We start from the raw sequence: 6,653 nt of genomic DNA, 5'->3' as shown, positions 1-6,653 counted from the left end.
GTACTTTAGGCGTTTTTTCTTGTAATATTGTCTATTAACAAATGCATATATACTAATCAAACAGTATCTAAACCAAACCCTTTGATTTTGTTAGTGTTGAATAAATACCAATACTTCTATAAACTGTTTGAAAAATGCATCATTTTATTGCAGGATTGTGTCATTTTTAGACTCATTACCATTCAAAGTCCTTTACATTTCAAATGCGAGCATGCAACTCAACGACTTAAGGGCTCTGACATCAAGAAGCTTGATAACAGAAATTAACATTTTTACAAAGGTTTGTACATGTTCTATTTTGCACAAGTTTTTCATTTTCGTTGCCATTGCAACCAGAGTTTTATTCATATTCAAGAGGACCATGTATTCTAAGTTTTAAACAACTTCTGCAACGTGGTTTTAGATAAAAATGTCGTCTGAAAGGAAAGTATGGACGTACAGATAGATTGTAAGTGATCACAATAATTCACCATGAGTAGTATTATCTAAATGATCTAACAAGCAAACACCATCTTCATGCAGATAAGTAGGGAAAATGCTGACCCTTCTTATGTAAATATTTTTCCTATGACTCAACATATAGGTAATGAAAAGTTTTGTTTCTAGACAAGTAAAATGTAACCTTGACCTTTAGTTTCTTAATATTTACATTTTTACCAGTGTTTGTGAATGCCATGATTCTTTGTCATTCGACCTGGTAACCTAAATTTGAGCTCCTGCTGTTTTGAATTTGTCTGAAAGTTACTTATTAATTATGACATTATTCTGAACACCGTTTCATCAAAACGCTTTTTATAATCTATAGAATGTGTTTATAAGCCAGATAGTGTATGACAGACGGTGTACACTGTGTCATCCTCTGTAGTATTGGCTTACTGGTGGCCGCCATGCAAATGTTGAATTTAACTTTACTTCAAATTTCATTTTTAGATTTTGATAGTTTTGGTTTTCACGTATCTTTATGACATAAGCTTTCAAATGTTGATTGGTGTATCTAAAACTACACTGATGAAACGCAATATCCAACGCCTTCTCATTTAACGAGTCTTTGTAACACTGTTTATTATCAGTTCAGAAGCTTTAATTCACGTAAGGACACGTCTACAGCCAGCTGGTATCCATTGATCATGTTAATAGGTGATAAAATCTATGCATTGCTTTTATTATAAACGGGCGTTAAGGATACTTAAGAGCTGAAATGGTATGGCGAGAAGTCTGCATTGTTTTGAAAGGTTGTACTATTATTCGCTTGAACTCGGATAATGCGAACACCACCCTTCACTCGGATTTAACGTCTGGTCCCGGCTAAATTCCCGTATTACGTTTATTGTTCGATTGCAAGAACTACAGATAATTCCAATATATTTTGCTAGTTCCGTCAGTTTCGAGTGAACGAGGTTCGACTGTATTGATATGAGTTACTGCTTAATAATGTCTTTTAATGTTTCTCTAAAAGATATTTGTTACATATTGGGACTATTCGGGTATTCATACCCGAGATTATTTGTGTGATAATTCAGAGGGGAATTGTTTTATTGACATTGCCTCACCTAACAAGTTGAATCTAAGGTAAATGTGAAAGGGCGTCTAACAAGAAAAAATAAGAATAAATTTCCCGGAAGCACAGAACACAGAAAACACGACAAGAGCCATGCCTCGCAATGCCAGCCTGCAGCAAATAAAGAAAGATATAGCAGACAATAAATAACAAGTATATTTTTATCATATTAAAGAAAAGCAAATGGGTATGGGTAGAGAAATGAGTGGGGGTGTTGGGGTAAGTGTATAAAAGTAAGAATGAATATTGAACAGAGAGAGCCGTGCTCCAAAAACGGAGCCTTCCAAAAACTCAAACCACAACAATATAAACATGGAAGTGCACAAGACGAACAAACACTCTTACACACCTCCAAAAAAACACCAAAACAAAAACAGACAAGTAGGACAAAGCAATACAGTTGGGCACCGCTCAGAGCCTGACGGCGGCAACATAACCAGCTAGAAAATGGCAGGTACCAAACTGTAAAGTAAAAGGCTTTACTTATAGTAAAAGGAGAAATTTGTGTGGAAATGTAGGGAATTGGGGAATATTAGGAAATCAAGTATGAGCACTAAAGGCCTAACTATTAAGGGAACGCCTTATCAAGCTGGAACTCCCTCTCTTTCCAGTGGGGTCTAGGAGAAATGCATCACGGAGTCTTACTCTGTGTAAGTCATCGGACCATCGAAAAAGAATAGAAGAGGGTTCAATAACCAAACATGCACTGTGCTTTTCAAGTCTCGCATTGTATCCTCTTTTGATAAACGCGTACTAACACATTTAATAAATATCTGATTAAAATAAGCATTATGTTTAATTTTCCGCAGTTTTTAAACCACATCCCTGTAGTATACAAGGTGTGTAAGACTAAGTTTTAAAAGTGTTCTAAGGTTTGTTACATCTCTGTAAGTTAGACTGATCTGTAGTAAGATTTAGTAAAAGCCTTCCCTAGGATATGATATCGGTAATTCTATTGTAATAACTTTTTGGTATACGAAGATCTCCAAGACTCAAATCTTCTAACTTTGAGAAAACTTTGCAGAACAAATAATTAGTGATATAAAGACGCTTAACAATGTGTCTCAAGGGACATCTCCGTCCAGGTGGGGGAAAAGTGACAATTTCAAAATTAAAGTCGTATCTTTTATCATATATTTTTGTTTCTAAATTACTAGTAACAACAGTTAAGTGTAAGTCCAAAAACTGGGCTTCTAAATCAGTGATGTTAGTTTCTTTAAGTTGTAATTCTTTTGGATATACCTGTTTCACAATCTAAAAAAAAAACAGGTTGTCTGTATTTAAAATATCAGCAAGGAGCCTCGTGGTGTGGTTTTATTTAAAGCTTCAATAATGTCGAACTGCGGCTCGTCCATAACAGTATAGGAATGATTGCACCGAAAGTATGTCCCTATTTGTAGAGATGGTACCTCAAACTGATATTACTTTCTGTTGAAAACTTAATATCGGTGTATCTCAATTATATAATGATTTAACTTTCATATTTTCGATGCAGAAAGGCAATATTTAATCCGAAAATTTTAGTCCTACTTGGAAAAGTGAAGCCAGTGACGGAAAACTCTTCTAGAACTATTTAGTTATCTGAATAAAGTATGCATAGATTCGTATGTGTTTCCCAAAAATATAGATTACTTCAAGATATATGAATAACCATTCAAACAAAAAAGTTGAACATTATCTTTTATTTTCAAACAAACTAATACAAAGACATAAGGCGATAATTTACAGGTATGGTATGATCATAAGAAAGAAAACATTATTCATGAGAAAGAATATAAATAGACTATATGGATGTTACGACATTGAATTTCTCAACATTTTACAAAATTCATTTGCCAAGAATAATAAAGACCTCAAAATGTATTAGTTAAAAACAGAGCGATATGAAAGTGTATATTCTATCTGATGGTCACACCAAAACCATACCAAACCATACCAAAAACTTTGCCGAAAGAAATTATTTCACTTTTTATGACATGCAACTTGTGTTTACAAATGTACCTTTTGCATATTGACAGAGGCGTGCGGAATCGCATTTACCTTACGGAATCTGCCGTTACAGAAACTTTCATTAATATAATGCAGACGTTCTTTAGTTTAAATAAAATGGTTGTGTTAGTTAAACAAGAGGGCCATTAAGACCCTGTATTGCTCACCTGTCCTTTTGACCTGAAGATCATCAAGATTAACATTCTGACCAAGTTTCATTAAGATATGGACATAAATGTTGCCTCTGAAGTCTTAAAAGCTTTTCCTTTGATTTGACCCGGTGAACTAGTTTTTGGCCCAGCATGACCCAGATTCAAACCTGACCTAAAGATTATCCAGATTAACATTCTGACCAAGTTTCATGAAGATACAGTCATAAATGTGGCCTCTAAAGTGTTAACAAGCTTTCCATTTGATTTGACCTAGTGACCTAGTTTTTGACCCCACCTAACCTAGATTTAAACTTGAACTATAGATCATCAAGGTTAACATTCTGAACATGTTTCATTAAGATATGGTCATAAATAAGGCCTCTTCTGTGTAAACTAGCTTTCCATTTGATTTAACCTGGTGACCTAGTTTTTGATCCTTCATGACCCAGATTCAAACTGGACCCCACGATCATCGGTATTAACATTTTGACCAAGTTTTATGAAGATATAGTCATAAATGTGGCCTCTACAGTGTTAACAAGCTTTTCCTTTGTTTTGACCTGGTGACCTAGTTTTTTACTCCAGATGACCCAATATCAAACTATAAACTTTATTGAGGGTAACATTTTGACCAAATTTCATTAAGATTTGGCCAAAATTGTGACCTCTAGAGTGTTAACAAGCTTTTCCTTTGATTTGACCTGGTGACCTAGTTTTTGACCCCACATAATCCAATATCAAACTGTTTCAAGATCTTATTGAGGGTAATATTCTGATTAAGTTTCATTAAGATTGGGACAAAAATGTAACCTCTAGAGTGTTTACAAGTTTTTCCTTTGATTTGACCTGGTGACCTAGATTTTGATCCCAGATGACCTAATATCGAACTCCTACAAGATTTTATTTAGGGTAGCATTCTGAACAAGTTTCATTAAGATTAGGCAAAAATTGTGACCTCTAGAGTGTTAACAGTCAAATTGTTGACGACGGACGACGACGGACGACGGACACAGGGCGATCACAAAAGCTCACCTTTGAGCACTTAGTGCTCAGGTGAGCTAAAAAATGACAATCACCTTTCTTTAGCTTATCCACCAAAACAACGTTCAAGTATTTACTGCACGGTGCTATGTTAATATATTGCCAGTGTGAGATAAGCGATATGCACTTCAGTTTTGCATTTGATTTGTTGTTGTTGTCGTTTAATAAGTACCATCTCTACCATTTGTAACTTACATTTTGTTCGTACAATCTTACGTATTATGTCTGTTATCTACCTGTTAGTAGTGTTACCCTAAACCACCTATTTTATCAAATACTTCCCCAAATTTTAAAGACTGTCTTGTGTTTTCGTTACTTGTGTAATAAGATTTATTTTGTTTTTAGGTATTTGAAGCACACAAACTGCAAGATATACTTTACCAAAAAATGCATCTTAAAACATAAGTTCCGTTAAAAAAATATTCTGTTTTTTTATGATGAGTTATATGCAAGTGCAAGTTAAATAAAGTAATCTAATTCATGCTAGCACACTTTTATCTCATTTTTCCACTTTACACTTATTTTGAAAGAATAATAAAAAACGTTACATACAAGTAGCCTGTCAGAATTTCGTTTTATCAATTTTCATTGAATTTTATTATTACCCTTCTTGACGAAAAACTTCTTTATAAAGGTGAGTGGAAAAGTGAAGCCAGTGACGGAATTCACCAAAAGAGGAGACTGGAATCACCGCCACAAAGATGTAACACTCGTCATCGTTTTAGCCGATATCTACTTTTCTTCTTTGTCTTTAAAATAAAATGTTTTAATTTTGAAGGTGTGCTTGTGGATACATTGGGGTTCAAAATCTACGTAGCCTTACGGAATCGATCCATATACCTTATGAACAAGAAGGTGTTGTTAAATTATAAACTTTGATTAAAATATACTTTAATGTGGTATAGATAAATTATTATAGTCTGAAGGTAAATCAGTTTGATTTACTTAAAGTATTTATAACTGAAAGCAAGAGCTTCACGTGTACCAGTAAGTATGCTTCCATTAACAAAAATATCTGCTGTTTAAAATAAATAACTTATAATTTACATTCGAATTCAAAGAAAAATCAATTTCTGTTTGCTTTCAAAACCTCGAAGATAAATATGCAATATTTCAAAGTGATCATCGTTGAGTGAAAATAAAACTTGGTAAAAGTAGCTTGACTTTTTAACCTTAATTAATAAAAATGTTACCCTAATTTTATTTAAAAATGTGAAAGGCCTGTTTCAAATTTATGAAAACGAACCATTGATGAGTTCAATGCACTGAACGAGACAATCTAGAGGGACATTGTATTTAATGTACCTCTTCGTTGGAGATATATCAATAAATGGCTTATATAGCTGTGCAAGTCAGAACTTAGGATTAGTCTATTTTATTTGCGTCAAAAGAAGCTTAAAAGAAGATCCCACCAAACAGAAAATGATAACAAAAATAATTTATCAAAATATATGACATATTGAGTCAGCTACCTATCCCCCTACCAGTTCACTTCTACACTAAAATGTCGTTCAGACCTAAGCTATTTTATCTTAAATCCACAATGATCCAAGTTGCTTTTTGCACTGAACTTGGTAATTATCTGGATTCACCTGGATCTATTTCATAAGGTAAATTTTGTCACTATAATTTTGGTGAAGTTACAAATATAATTTACGTGCAATAAATGTTGTTTTAAGTGTTTTGTGTTTATGATAAATGTTGAAAAATGAACACGATATGGTTTGTATTATTTAATTATATGATTGCCCACTACATTTTCTTTTTATTTTTGGAAAAGTAATGATGAAAAAATTCTGTTCTGCGCGAAAAGTGGACTATGTTTAGGGACACCTTAAATGTTGTGTCACATTTTATCTCTTTTGAATATCTTGTCAGTGTTTAGAACAGTAACCAGGTTTCTGATACATGGT

The sequence above is a fragment of the Mercenaria mercenaria genome, unplaced genomic scaffold (assembly GCF_021730395.1).
Source record: "Mercenaria mercenaria strain notata unplaced genomic scaffold, MADL_Memer_1 contig_2880, whole genome shotgun sequence".
Classification (NCBI taxonomy): domain Eukaryota; kingdom Metazoa; phylum Mollusca; class Bivalvia; order Venerida; family Veneridae; genus Mercenaria; species Mercenaria mercenaria.
This window is presented reverse-complemented; position numbering follows the sequence as displayed.